Raw genomic sequence first — 16,313 nt, 5'->3', positions numbered from 1 at the left:
TCTGTGTCTGTGTGTGTGTCTCTGCATCTGTGTGTGTGTCTCTGCATCTCTGTGTGTGTGTCTCTGCATCTCTGTGTGTGTGTGTCTCTCTCTGCATGTGTGGTCTCTGTGTGTGTGTGTCCTCTGCATCTCTGTGGTGTGTCCCCAATCCTGTGTGTGTGTGTGTCTGCATCTCTGTGTGTGCCTCTGCATCTCTGTGTGTGTGTGCCTCTGCATCTGTGTGTGTGTGTCTCTGCATCTGTGTGTGTGTCTCTGCATCTGTGTGTGTGTCTCTGCGTCCTGTGTGTGTGTGTCTCTGCATCCTGTGTGTGTGTGTCTCTGCGTCTGTGTGTGTGTCTCTGCGTCCTGTGTGTGTGTGTGTGTGTCTCTGTATGTGTGTGTGTGTGTGCCTCTGCATCTCTGTGTGTGTGTGTCTGCATCTCTGTGTGTGTGTCTGCATCTGTGTGTGTGTCTCTGCATCTGTGTGTGTGTGTCTCTGCATCTGTGTGTGTCTCTGCATCCTGTGTGTGTGTGTGTGTCTCTGCATCCTGTGTGTGTGTGTGTCTGCATCTGTGTGTGTGTGTGTGTCTGCATCTGTGTGTGTGTCTGCATCTGTGTGTGTGTGTGCGTCTGCATCTGTGTGTGTGTGCGTCTGCATCTGTGTGTGTGTGCGTCTGCATCTGTGTGTGTGTGTGCGTCTGCATCTGTGTGTGTGTGTGCGTCTGCATCTGTGTGTGTGTGTGTGTGTGTGCGTCTGCATCTGTGTGTGTGTGTGTCTCTCTCTGCATCCTGTGTGTGTGTGTGTGTGTGTGTGTGTGTCTCTCTGCATCCTGTGTGTGTGTGTGTGTGTGTCTCTGCATCTGTGTGTGTGTGTGTGTGTGTGTGTGTCTCTGCATCTGTGTGTGTGTCTCTGCATCTCTGCATCTGTGTTTGTGTATGTGCCTCTGCATCTGTGTGTGTGTGTGTCTGCATCTCTGTGTGTGTGTCTGCATCTGTGTGTGTCTCTGCATCTGTGTGTGTGTGTGTCTCTGCATCTGTGTGTGTGTCTCTGCATCTGTGTGTGTGTCTGCATCTGTGTGTGTGTGTGTCTCTGCATCTGTGTGTGTGTGTCTCTGCATCTGTGTGTGTGTGTCTCTGCATCTGTGTGTGTGTGTGTGTGTCTCTGCATCTGTGTGTGTCTCTGCATCTGTGTGTGTGTCTCTGCATCTGTGTGTGTGTGTCTCTGCATCTGTGTGTGTCTCTGCATCTGTGTGTCTCTGCATCTGTGTGTGTGTGTGTCTCTCTCTGTGTGTGTGTCTGCATCTGTGTGTGTGTCTCTGCATCTGTGTGTGTGTGTGTGTGTCTGCATCTCTGTGTGTGTGTCTCTGCATCTGTGTGTGTGTGTCTCTGCATCTGTGTGTGTGTGTCTCTGCATCTGTGTGTGTGTGTCTCTGCATCTGTGTGTGTGTGTCTCTGCATCTGTGTGTGTCTCTGCATCTGTGTGTGTGTGTCTCTGCATCTCTGTGTGTGTGTCTCTGCATCTCTGTGTGTGTGTGCATCTCTGTGTGTGTGTGTGTGTGTCTCTGCATCTCTGTGTGTGTGTCTCTGCATCTCTGTGTGTGTGTGAATCTGCATCTGTGTGTGTGTCTCTGCATCTGTGTGTGTGCCTCTGCATCTGTGTGTGTGTGTGTGCCTCTGCATCTGTGTGTGTGTGTGTGTGCCTCTGCATCTCTGTGTGTGTGCCTCTGCATCTCTGTGTGTGTCTCTGCATCTGTGTGTGTGTGTGTCTCTGCATCTGTGTGTGTGTGTCTGCATCTGTGTGTGTGTCTCTGCATCTGTGTGTGTGTGTCTCTCTGCATCTGTGTGTGTGTGTGTCTCTCTGCATCTGTGTGTGTGTGTGTCTCTGCATCTGTGTGTGTGTGTGTGTCTCTGCATCTGTGTGTGTGTGTCTCTGCATCTGTGTGTGTGTCTCTGCATCTGTGTGTGCCTCTGCATCTGTGTTTGTGTGTCTCCATCTGTGTGTGCATGCATGTGTCTCTCTCTCTCTCTCTCTCTGTGTCTCTGTGTGTGTGTATGTCTCTCTCTCTGTGTCTCTGTGTGTGTGTGTGTGTGTGTGTGTGTGTGTCTCTCTCTGTGTGTGTCTCTGTGTGTGTGTGTATCTCTCTGTCAGTGTGTGTGTGTCTCTGCATCTGTGTGTGTGCCTCTGCATCTCTGTGTGTGTCTCTGCATCTTGATGTGTGTGTCTGTCTCTGCATTTCTGTGTTTGTGTGTGCCTCTGCATCTCTGTGTGTGTCCTTGCATCTGTGTGTGTGTGTGTGTGTGTGTGTGTCTGAATCTCTGTGCATGTGTCTCTGCATCTGTGTGTGTGTGTGTCTCTGCATCTGTGTGTGTGTGTGTGTGTGTGTGTGTGTGTGTGTGTGTGTGTGTCTGAAAAACAGACAACTACCGGATTATTTCAAGAACCTGACAAGACAAACTCAGCTGACTGCAAAGAAGATCCTGCAGGCCCTGGGTTACATGGCATCTTGCATTCTTCTTATTCCACAAGCAAGGCTACATATGAGGAAACTACAATGGTACCTAAGGAGTTTATGGACTCAGCACAGTCACAGCTTAGAAGCTTTGATCCCACTCATTCCATGCCTCCAAAAGGAATTTCTGTGGTGGGTTCAAGCAAGCAAGTCAAACAGGGGTCTGCCCTTCAGCAAACAAATAGCCAGCCAAACCATTACAATGGATGCTTCAGACCACGGTTGGGGAGCACACATGGAGGGCAGAGGTATTCAAGGACTATGGTCACAAAAGGAGCTACGCATGCACATAAACCAAAAGGAAATGCTGGCAGTGATACATGCAATCGAGGCCTTCAAACTTTTCCTGCATCAAGGCCACCTGTTAATAAGGACAGACAATACTACAGTTATGTGGTACATAAACAAACAAGGAGGTACCCATTCCTACCCTCTTTGCAGACTGGCAATGAATCTATGGGAACTTTCCCCAAAACTCAATATAGAGCTGCAATCACAGTTTGTGCCAGGAAAAGACAATATACTGGCAGACAGCCTAAGCAGAAATATCACGGATGCACACGAATGGATGCTGCACCCAGACATCTTCTTTCAGATAACACAATCATGGGGGAGGCCGGACATGGATCTTTTTGCCTCACACCACAATCATCAGCTGAAGAAATTCTGCTCAAGGACATACCACCCACAAGCATGGAAAGTGGACGCCCTCTCTTTCAGCTGGAGAACTCTAACAGTGTATGCATTTCCACCTCTTCCATTAATGACCAAGGTCTTACTGAAGATCAGGACAGAGCAGCCAAACGTGATTCTGATAGCTCTGGACTGGCCAAGACAGCACTGGCACCCGCTGTTAAAGAACATGTCATGCACGAAACCGTGGCCTCTTCCTCAATGGCCACTTCTCCTGACACAGCACAATTACAAAACTCTGCATTCCAACCTGAAAACCTTGCAACTAACAGCCTGGAGAATACCTTGACTCCTTCCCAGGATAAGCTATCCAAGAGAGTGAAGGATATCATCATGGAAGCTCGCTGGCCTTCCACAAGAATTCATATTCAGCAAAATGGAAAATATTTCACACTTGGAGCACCACAAAGGGCCTAGATGTGACAGTGATGAACATGGCACATATTCTGGAATACTTGGCAGAAATGCTCCACAATGGCCTGTCTTACTCTTCCATTCAAATTCATGCTTCAGCAATTTCAGCAGAGTACAATACTGATCCACCTGTCTTCTCTCATCCTCTCCTAAGACAGTTTCTAAGAGGAATTAAAAACATCAATCCTCCAAGGAAACCACCAGTGCCTACTTGGGACCTTAACTTCGTGTTGGAAAAACTAACACTGCCTCCCTTTGAACCAGCAGCATCTGTAGAACCACAGTTCCTGTCTTGGAAGACTGCCTTCCTTCTGGCCATAACCTCAGCAAGAAGAGTATCTGAGTTACAGGCCCTCATGGCAGTACAACCATTTCTTATTTTTCATCAGGACAGAGTTTCTCTGAGAACCAATCCTTCATTTATGCCAAAGGTGGTATCCAGGGTCTCATTAAACCAAGCTATTCACCTGCCTACCTTCTTTCCAAATCCACAAAACAAAGAGGAAAAACTTCTGCACACCCTGGACATACACAGGCAGTTGCGCTACTACTTGGACAGAACTAAAAGTTACAGAAAAACTGACCAGCTGTTTGTAGCATATGCTGCTGGTGCACAAGGAAAAGCAATTTCCAAACAGACAATTTCAAAATGAATAGGGAATTGCATTTGTTTTTGTTACTCCTTTCATGGAAAAACTGTGCCAGCTAACATTAGACCTCATTCCACCAGAGCCACAGCCACCTCCACAGCCTTCTTAAGAGGGGTGGCTACCAAGGACATTTTAGAAGCTGCTACATGGAGCTCCGTGCATACATTTTCCAAGCATTACAGTTTACCTTTATATTCCAGATCCAGAGCAGGCTTTGCTACGGCAGTCCTGCAGGGCATTTTAGCTACACCGTCCTTTACATAGATCCTCCACCCCTGATTGGCTATGGTATTCTACCCATATGTGATGACTGCAGATGCATCCTTGAAGGACATAGTACAGTTTTGTACCTACCATAAATGTAGATGTCCGATAGGTATGCATCTGCAGTCAGGTTTACCCTCCCTCCTTCCCCTCTGTGGTATTTCTTGGGAACTTATCCCTCTCATAGCTAGCTGGGGTTATCTATTATGATGTATTTGTTTTATATACATATATATATATATATATATATATATATATATATATATATATATATATACACTTCTGTGCATGTTTGGAATTTATTGCATTTCTCCAAATTTAGCCTTCCTTAGAGGGCACCTGGCATCTGGGGCAAGAAAAACTGAGGAAGATGGTGTCTGCTGACGCTTTTATACCCCAGGCGCTCTGACGTCAGGGAAAGGGCGACATCAGCCGACGCCGGACCCAGACTTTGGAATCCGCCGATCAAGGGCTGCCTGAGGCAGGACAACCCATATGCGATGACTGCAGATGCATACCTATCGGACATCTACATTTATGGTAGGTACAAAACTGTACTTTCTCAGACCCTACACTACAAGGCTTGAGGGAGGTAGCTATGGAGGCACCTGATTCTCAAGGAAAAGAGACAAAGGGTTACTGTATAGAGAGTAGACCCCTGAGGAAGGGCTAGAGGGTGTGAGAATACAGCAGTTGGTAGTGCTCAGAGTCTACTGCCTGGGACTTCTAGTCATAGCCCATGATATTCTCTTTGCAGGTCATATGGCCATAAAGCATACAAAGAGACATATTATGTAGAACTTTTATTGCCCTGGGATTTGCATAGATGTTTCAGGGTACTGCAGAGCCAAAACGTAAGCAAGGTGCGAGACGAGGTGAAAGCTCCTTTGAAGCCTTTGCCTGTGATTGCGGAGCCATTTCTGAGGGTAGCTATGGATATTGTGGGCCCTCTGAGTACCCCAAGTTTCACAGGGAAGAAGCATATCCTAGTGGTAGTAGACTGTTACCAGATACCCTGAGGGGCGGTGGCTCTGTCCTCCATTGAGGCAGAAAAGGTGGCAAATGCTTTGTTAGAGATTTTCAGCAGGGTAGGTTTTCCAAATGAAATACTGACTGGCAGAGGTGCCAATTTCATGTCTGACCTGCTGGCTTGTCTGTGGAAGTACTGTGGGGTGAAACACCTAAAGACCACCCCCTACCATTCCCAGACTAATGGTCTGGTGGAGAGGTTAAACTCTACACTAAAGACCATTCTGTGGGTATTTGCAGACCAGTTTAAGAGGACGTGGAACAAATATTTACCTCATCTGTTTGCTTACAGAGAGGTGCCCCAGGAATTCACAGGTTTTTCACCCTTTGAGTTGTATGGGCATAGCGTGAGAGGACATCTAGAGTTGGAGTGTGAATCCCACAAGGAGTCTTGTGAAATATGTCCTAAACCTCAGGGTAAGGCTCAGGGAACACATGGGCTTGGCCCAGGAGAACCTGGCAGAAACCCAATAGCAGAAAAAGGTTTGGTATGACAGTAATGCTCAAGCTAGAGTGTATGCTGTGGGAAAGCAGGTTATGGTTCTCATTCCTGTCAGATACAGTTAGCTGCAGGCAGCTTGGGAGGAACCCTTCAAAATGGTAAGGAAGGTCAGTGAAGTTAACTACATGCTAGAACTGTTAGACAGGAGGCAGGAGCACAAACAGTTCCATGTGAACATGATGACACCATACCATGATAGGGAGGCCCTGGTGCTAAGTATATGCAGTACAAGGCAGGAGAAGTCTAAGGGGGATCTATGGCAACAGGGAGCCAGCCAACAAAATCCCAAATTTCTATGGTGGAGCCTAGGAAAGCAGGCATATGATATGACAGTGCAGCACTGTACTGGGATCAGCAATGCAAATGCAGCTGGGACCTCAAGACAGGGAATGGGGTAATGTATTCCCACATAGGCTTATTCCTCTCAAACAATGATTCGCGAGGATCACTTGAAATCTAGCTTGCGTCTTCGAGGAGGGGAAGAAGTGTAACAAAGGGAAGTGTGAAAAAGGGAGATGCTGCCAGTACAGCTGTCTGGAATTTTGTAAATAATTGTATATCATTTGTGAATATCAAAATGATCTATAAAAGATGCTTGTGTTACAAATGTATTAGAACTGTATGGCATGTGTATATCAAACTAGTCTCTACAGATGTGTTAAAGGTATTTTGTAAAGTAAATGTAAACTACACAACAGCCACAAGGCTAATAAACTAAGAAAAACATTAAAAAAATTGAGCCACCAAGGCAGTAAAATTGTAGCAAACAGTTTAATACAGCACCAACAGACTAAGCGCTTTTAACATAAAATTGAAATGGCTTCTTCAGAGTCAAACCATTTAAGCTAAATTGTGGTTACATACTCAAGTTAATAATCAATCATTCAATTAATTACATCAGAAGTAAATAGTAGCCGTAAGCTAAGCTACATTTCTGTTACTGTTATTAGAGTTTCAAACATTAAAAAACACTGTAATATATATAGTATCAGTTAAAACACATTTCAAATGCAATAAATACAGAAAAAAGTAAGACAAAAAATGTTCTTAATAACAGACAGCAGTAAAATTGTAAAAAATAAAAGAATTTCTTGAATGTAAACAACTCCGATTTCTGTAGCCCTCTGTTTCAAAAAGGGGGCTATTGAAACAAAATCATTCAACCCAGGTTTGCAGCAGGTGTTCAGTCTAAACTGCCACTTAGCCTCCCTAATTTCCAACTCTAGTTTAACATCACCCCCCCCCCCCCAACATCACTACAAACCCTATCAATAACAAAAAATAGAAATCTTTTGAAATTTGGACATTCCAAGGTATGAAAATAAAAGGCATTATGGGTGTTTTTGTTTTTAATATCCCTCAAATGCTCTACAATATGGTCCTGAAGTCTCCTGATGGTCTTTCCTTCATACAGTCCTGGACAGGATATGCACATGGCTAAGTAAACTACCACGGTAGTATTGCAATTACATCTTCCAGGGCATCTTATGGTACGTTCATACCCCCCCCCCTACTAACACGCTGGTGCCATCATTAATGTTTTTACAAACCTTACATACACCACATTTGTACATTAGTGATCTGGGTGTAGCTTTTGTAGTAACTCCACTCTCCAACATATGTTTGAGGTTCCTACCCCAACTGTAGACTATCCTCGGTTGGAACCCTAATTTTTCTTTCATTTCTTTGTTGAAATGTACTTCCCATAAGCTTTTAATGCTAGCCACTAATGTTGGTGTCTCTTCATTATATTGCGATACCAAGATGTGAATCAAAGTTATCCTTATCCATTGTACTGACCATTAAGCCTGCTTTTAAAATCAGCTTAAATGTAGTGCCCCTTTTAATCCGAACCTTTTTCTTAATTTTCGGGAGCAACCCCAAAGGATACCCCCTGTTTTTAAACATACCAATTAGTGAAAAAATTTCTTTGGAAAAAAGTTCATTGTCACTTATGAGGCGAGATAGCCTTACCATTTGGCCTTTAGCTATCCCTTTTCTTTGATGTCATGGATAGCAACTGTTGAAATGCAGCAACATGTTAGAGTAAGTTTCTTTCCTGTGAATAGTACTTACCAGTGTTCCACTGGTAACATCTCTAGTCAGATGGATATCCAAAAAGTCAATCTCCCTAGAAGGTGGTTGTGCCATTAAGGTATTCAATGAAGTTGTTCCTCCCCTCACCATAATATCGTGATGTCATCCAAAAATCTGGCATAAAGCACAATATTGGCCATAAAGGCAGAGGAAAACACATATCTCTTTTCCCATTCCAAGAGGACCAAGTTGGCAAAACGTGGAGCACATTTAGCTCCCATAGCCACTCCAGTTTCCTGACAGAAAAATTTGCCTTCAAACATAATGTAGTTATTTGCCAAAACCACCTCCATGAGTTCTAGTAATAAATTAATTTTATATTGGTCAATAACCTTACTAGCTAACAGGCTTTCTTGAAAAAGTTCCAACCCCTCCTTATGAGGTATTACTGAGAACAGGTTGACCACATCAACAGTCCAGAAACCATAATATGTGTTGCCAACATTAGCTTGTCTCAGCAATTCCAAACAGTACCACAAGTTTTTTAAGATATGGGATGCCTCCCTAATTACTGGGTTAGCATAAAAGTCTACATATGCTGCAATAGGCTCATTCTTCGACCGTCTTGCTGCTACAGTAGGTCAAAATGGGAAATTGTGGACATTTTTATGCGTCATCGGTATCCCAAATATTACTGGGATCTTTGGTGTCTCAACAGTTAAATTCTTGACACCATTTACATCTATAGAATTTTGAAACAGGGCATCAAACAAAAAACTTATCTATCTTAGCATATGCTGTTTATCTCATTCCTCGAAGTTCTACTATAAGTCATAGAATTATTTGAAATTTCATACATTTTTGAGATGTCAATTTGAGACATAACAACCCCCCTCCCTTTATCAGGTTTCATTACTCGATAATTCTGGTTACCTGCCAGTTCCTTTAAAATTCATATTTCATCTTTTGTCAAATTGCTAACATTGTAGCTGTCTCGCTGACTATTTTCCTGAAATTCTGCTCACACATTGTCTCATGTTGTAATTAAAGGATGACTCGGTGGAATAAAAGTACTTTTACATTGCAAAACCTGGTAGGTATCATTGTTATTAATCACATTACCAAAGTACATCTTAAATTCAGTTTTCTAATATACATCTTCAAGCTTATAAGTACACATTAGCAATATCAGTTTTGTAGCTTGGTACATAAGAAATTCCATTTTTAAATAAAGTGAAGTGATCTTCAGTGATATTTATGTCACTAAAGTTGTAAATATAAAAACTTTTTTTTTCTAAAATTTTACATTCCATTGGTACATCAAAAACTGAGTCAATAAAGTCCCGGGAAGTACTTTCAAAAATAGACAATGTTTCAGCCTCTTTTATTTCAGTCAGTATTGGTCTCTCCTCCAAGGCTGATTTTGCTCCTTGTTGAAATGTTTCTTGTTCCTGTTCACATGTGAGTTGTAACGTTGCCAACCCTGCGAGGTCCCCCTCCCCTGATTTGAGTCCCTCGGACCTCCTCAACTGTTGTCCCTCGTGAAAAGAATTGCCATCTCTTGCAGCATTGCCATTTCTCATACCATCTCCCATAACATTATTATGAACATTTTGACCATTTTCATGGGTAGAAGAACCACTATTAATAACAACATTGCCATTATGTTGGGGCCGTAAAATAACAGAATAAACCTGTTTTTTTTTTTTTTTGAATAATCAGATCTATCTCTATCTAATTTACTCTAATTTGCATTCTTTCCGTAATACATTGTCCTTTGCAAACTTGTCATTATCTTTCTAAATCTTGTAGTTTGCTTTATACTGATCAAAAAGTAAATCAGAAACAATGCTTTGATTTAATAATGTAATTTCATTTTGTAAGGAAGTCAACTTACTTTTGCTGTTTTGGATTATTATCTCCATAATTTCGAAGTCAGTTCTAGCTTTCTAAATTTCCTACAAAGTTTTTCAAACAACCGAACTGTGATTTAAGTGACATTCCCTGGTTGTGATTGTTATTGCCACTGGAAAAATCCACTTCTAGTGGGTTGAACCATTCACTAAAACCATTCACTAAAATCAACAGTTGTTGGTTCAGCCCTGATGGCAGTTAAAGAAGTCTGCCTTTCTTCCAAAACCACTAATGAATGAAAAGTAAAAAGTTCTACTTGGGAATCAGATAAAGTATTCAATGCTGTCTCTGCTGTTCTTTTTTCCAAAACAACAGCTGTCAGTCTTTGAATAGACTGAGTCAGCTGAATTAGTAATGTTTCCTTGGTGCAAACAAACTGCAAGCGTCCAAAACCACCACAGGACTTGCAGATACCAGCAAATATAAATGACACAACAGTCACAAGGCTAATAAACTAAAAAAACCCACTAATAAATAAAATAAATAATTTACATTAAATTGCTAAGGCAAGACAACGTACCTACCACTTTAGTCATAGGTGACTCCATTGTCAGGCACACTGATGGTCCCGCTCATCAGGCTGAACAAGGAGAAAATTACAGTGAGCTGCCTGTCAGGTGCCAGGATCTGCCACATAACTCATGCACTCAAGTCACTCCACAACAAGTACAAATATGACTCTGTCATTGTCCTTGTTGGAGTGAATGACTTGAAACGTACCTCTCCGGACTACATGAAAAGAGACATGGAAGAGCTCTCTGATCGTGTGGCCCAGGCAGTTATGACCCTAGCCTTGAGTAGCATCCTGCCTTCACCCAGAATGATACCAAAATATAAGGACAAAATGATTGACTTCAACAATTGGCTAAACTTCTGGTGTCATTAAAAGGGGATCCAGTATCTGTCTGCCTGGGACGACATGATAGACAGACCATGATGGTTTACCAGAGATGGTCTGCAACTGTTGCCCCTGGGATTCAGGTTACTGGCTAAGGTTCTTGCCACCCCTATAGTGCCTTTTTTAGGCAAAGCTCAAAGAACAAAACCACCACTGGAACAGGTACAAGCATGCAAAATCTGAAGGTAATGCTACTCAATGCTAGAAGTCTAAACCTCAAAATGCACTCTCTCGAGGCACTCCTAAAAATGGAGAACATCGATATCTGTGTAGTAACTGAAACCTGGTTCAAGGCTCCAGAGAGCACCCCTGCAATACCAGGCTACAACTCTTGCCACACTTTTCGGCCATCAAACCAAGATTGAAACACTAAAGCTGGAGGAGTGTCCATATTCAACAAGGATATTCACACCACCAGGTTAGTTGCCCAACACAATGCACCTGAAATTCTCCAGGTGCAACTAACACTAGGTAAGACTGCAATCCAAATAGTAGCTTGCTACAGATCCCCCACTGCCCCAAGATTCTCACTACACCTTTCTAAACATACTGGAAAATATTAATATACAACCAAACACCCTAATACTGGGTGATTTCAACTACCCTGCCATTAACTGGGAAAACTACTCATGTACCAACAGCTTTGCCCAGCGGTACTTGGAATTCATAAATTCCAATGCCCTGGATCAACTAATCCATAGTCCCACCAGGGGCTCCAATATCCTAGACCTGGTCATTACCAACATGGGAAATCGATGCTCTACACCTGTAGTCACCCCCTCGATGGTCCGGTCAGACCATAAGCTAATCACCCTTAACATCCACATTCCACCTCCACCCTCCAGTAAGGAAACCTCCATAAAAAACTTCTCCAAAGCCAACTTCATGCTACTCAAGTCAGAAGTTACAAACGTCATGACACCGATGCAGATGCTGAGTCTTACACTAAGGCACTGTACGAGCACATCCACTCATGCATGAATCGTGCCATCTCAAATAGAACCAAGATGCTCTCCTCCAAAAAAGGAAGCCAATCTGGTGGTCCCCTGCCATAAACTTTACAACAAAAGGAAGAAACTGTTGCAGAAAAGAGGAAGATCACAGGATGCAAAAAACTCCCTTACCAGCCTCAGTAAGAAGCTGAGATCACTCATAAAGTCCTCCAAAGCTGGTTACGAAAGTAAAATTGTCAAAGATTCCAAAGACAAACACAAGGCATTCTATAACTATGTCAAGAATCTAAATGGCAATGCTCAGATCTGCTCTTAGCTACAACAGAATGGCATTAAATATACTGATCCTAAGGATATTGCCAGTATCCTGGCAGATCGATTCAGTGCCATCTTCACCCCCTCTCACCCCCTAAATGGCCCATATCAATACCAGAAGATTGCCAAATTCTGGTAATAGCCACACAGGTAAAAAACACACTCTCCAAAGCTAAGAATACAGCATCCATGGGACCAGATGACATCCCGGGCTGTGTACGACATGAAATACAAAATGAAATGGCACCTTACCTAAGTGTCATGTTTAGTTATACCCTCACCTCAGGCTTTGTGCCCATTGAGTGGCGCACAGCTACAGATATCCTACTCCACAAGGGGGGATCCACCTTGGATCCCGGAAACTACCGCCCCATCAATCTGACGAGCTTCATCTGCAAGGCCATGAAATGTATTTTCATGGAACTTATAAACAAAGACATTGGCAACCTTAAAACACTGGACCCCACCCAGTTTGGGTTTGTGAAGGGCTAATCTTGTCTCCTGAACCTGATTGACTTCTTTGAATCAGTCTCCAGAGCCGTGGATGAGGATAAGGCAGTCCACACAGCCTATCTGGACCTCACCTAGGCCTTTGACACCATCCCCCACTCTGGAATCATAGATAAACTTACTAAGCTGGGCATTAATCCCTACGTCACTCAATGGGTTGCCAACTGGCTTACTGACAGAACCCACACTGTAAACGTAGCTGACTTCAAATCCAGCTCCAGACAGGTGACAAGAGGAGTACCTCAGGGTTTAGTCCTGGGACCTCTCTTGTTTGGCATGTACTTCTGAAGTACAAGCCAACACTAAGGGACTCTGGCTGACAAAGTTTGCAGATGACTGCAAACTGGGAGCCATTACTGAATTCCCTAATGATGTGTATACTCTACAAAAGGGCCTTACAGAAACAGATGCTTGGTGCCAGAGCCATGGGCTCAAGCTCAATGCCAAGAAATGTATAGTTATCCACTTTGGGGAAAAAACATGTACCCGTGAATTACCACACAGGTGGCAGTACACTAAACACTGAAAGTGTAATAAGAGACTTAGGGACACAGGTGGACAGTTGTCTCACCTTCAATAACCACATTGTCACAACAGTCAGGAAATCCTTCTATGTGGCACACCTCCTCACTAAGGGCTTTTCATCCAGAAAAAAGGAGGTCATTGTCCCACTGTACTCATCCCTCATTAGACCCATTATAGAATACAACGCCCCATTTGTATGTACCTCTCAAGACATCTGCAACACTGGAAAGTCCGCAGAAATACCTCACTAAAAGAATCACAGGCCTAAAGCAGATGCCCTATGCTGAATGACAGTCTTAAAAAAACTCCAGCTATACTCTGTCACATATCGTCTACTCTGAGGCGATCTCTGCTTAACATACAAGGCCATGTCAAACCCAGAGCTGCTGCACATGCTACATTTAAAGAAATTCCAATCCCTCAGAGCCCCACGCTCCAGGGATCTAAACTTTGTCGGCACAATAAACAAAACATGCTGGAGGGATAGGTTCCTGACCCAGAGACTCCCCAGACTCTGGAATAGACTGCCCATACATGTCAAGCAGAGTGCTTCTTTGGCCCTCTTCAAAATGAACCTTGATGATTGGATGGCAGAAAGGAAATTCACCCCGTGTATCACGTCACTCGGCCTGCTAGATAGGGGTCCAGGGAGGTAAATAGTGTGGGAAGAAATAGCCAGGGAATTGTTATGGCTAGGCTTGTGTAGGCCCTAGGGCCGATAGCCTAGTACCAATCTATGAACCTATGGCACCAGTTAGTTAGTGGGGAGGGGTGTATAAACATGCTATAGGATGCCCTGAAAGATGTAATTGCAATACCACCATGGTAGTTTACTTAGCCATGTGCCTATTCTGTCCAGGATTTTATGTAGGAAAGACCATCAGGAGACTTAAGGACCATATTGTAGAGCGTTTTAGGGATATTAAAAACAAAAGCACCCAGAATGCCCTTTATATTCATACCTTGGAATGTCCAAATTTCAAAAGATTTGTATTTTTTGTTATTGATAGGGTTTGTAGTGATGTTGGGGGGGTGATGTTAAACTTGAGTTGGAAATTAGGGAGGTAGATGCCAAATACTGCCAGATTCCAGCAGTGGGGTTTCACCTAGGATATAGTCAGATTACAAGAAATTGATGGCATTCTGCAAGCTATCCCAGCAGTAATATTTGAGATATTAATTTGAAACGTCTCCTAGGAAGAGACAGCATTCTATATGCAGTCTTGAACCTGACAAAAAGACCCATTTACCACACATCTGCCTTGCTCCAAGTAAGTTTCTAGGTTAAACTAATTTTCTTAGATTTATTCAAGAATATAGTGAAGCATAGTTTAGATATTTTATTTGTTTGAGACTGTCCTGCAATGTTGCTTTAAATATTTCTTGGGGTTTTGAACTTTGATGTCACTTTGAATATATATATGCCATATTGTCTTATTCTTTTTATTATTTATTATTAAATATATTTAAACCTTTCATTGTGGCTGATCTGTGCAGAGGTATTTAAGTTATGAGGGTATTTGCATATTTATTTGGTGACACTGTGTAGGTCACTCCTTAAAAGCCTTTCTCTTGGTCAAACTACCATTTGTATTAATAGTAGCATTACACAGTAAGATTGGACACCCTTTGTTAAGGGCTTTAAAGTAGCTGATAAGAGTTGGCTGGTGGCAGTGATAACTACTTTATAGTCTGTGCAAAAGGGAGCATAGCTAGTAAACTTGTACCAGCATTTCCCAGATGTGTGTGTGTGTGTGTGTGTGTGTGTGTGTGTGTGTGTGTGTGTGTGTGTGTGGGTGTAAATTAAACCTGAACGAGTGTGTGTGTCAGCTACTTGGGCTGGGATATGAAGCAATTGTTGGATAGAGAGGGTGATAGAGTTCTTGGCTTGGCCATTCAGCTGAGATTTTAACTCCACAGCTGTGCCAGTGGGGAGTCTTATTGGGGATCTGGAGATAGAGAGAGAAACCAGCCCTGGACTGACCCTGGTTTCTGTGTGCGCTTAAGGGAAATTGCACTTGATGCAGAGCTGCATCTGGAAATACTGTGTGTCATCCTACCAGTGTACATCCCCCACTGTTGCCAGTGGTGAGGATTGAGGCTGCTTGATTACTGGTCCAGTGGTGGGTCATCACATGGGGACCACTGTAGCACCCCCACTGTGAGGTCTTCAATGGTGGGATCTGACCACATATCAGTCTCATTCGAAGCAGCTATCACACCTGACCCCTCCAGTAGCAACTGAACAACAAAACTTCTCCAAAGCAGATTATGACCTCTTAGGATGGTATAAGTAGCTTCACTGCACCTCCCCCCTCAGATGGAACTGGCAACTATACAGAGTTCTACACCAATGCTTTATTCAAACACCTATATAACTGCATTGACTCAGCCTTACCTGTTAGGACCAAGCAAGCTCCTCAAGAAAGAGCAAACCTGCCTGGTGGGCAACTGCTATTAACAGGCTTTACAATAAGAGGAAGAAATTGCTGTCTAAGAGTAAGAGGGAGTGAGCCATAAACTAGAAACACTCCCTCCTCAGCAAATAAGACTTCTTATGAAGTCCTTCAAAGCAAAGTATGAATACAAATTAACTTCCTTAAATAAGGAGAACCATAATGAGTTCTTTACTTACATTGATAACCTAAAAGTAAAGGCCCAGATTTGTGCCTTACATGTAGTTAATGATACCACATATATTGACCATGTGGACATAGCTAACCTGCTGGTTGACAGGTTCTGTGAAAACTTCATTCCCTTGTCCTCACCACAAGTACCCCATGACATCCCTACCCACCTGTCCTCTACTTTATATCTCTAAAGAGCAGGTCATAAATGCCCTCTCTAAGGCCAAAAACACAGCATCTATGGGACCCAGTAACATCCCAGGCTCCGTCCTACATGGGCTCCACTAAGAATTAGCAACACCACTGGGTACTCTCTTCAATCATAATCTAAGCACCAGCTTTGTCCGAGCTGAATGGAAAACAGCCATCGTTATTCCCTTACACAAAGATGGTGCTTTTACTGACTCCAGGAACTATAGACCTATCAGCCTAACTAGCCTTATCAAGGACATGGAGAAAATTATCATGGACCTTCTCAACAAAGATATAGGTA

This window comes from Protopterus annectens, chromosome 3.part1, assembly GCF_019279795.1.
Source record: "Protopterus annectens isolate FY-2018-M chromosome 3.part1, PAN1.0, whole genome shotgun sequence".
NCBI classification, from domain to species: Eukaryota; Metazoa; Chordata; order Ceratodontiformes; family Protopteridae; genus Protopterus; species Protopterus annectens.
Note: the sequence above shows the minus strand (reverse complement) of the source record.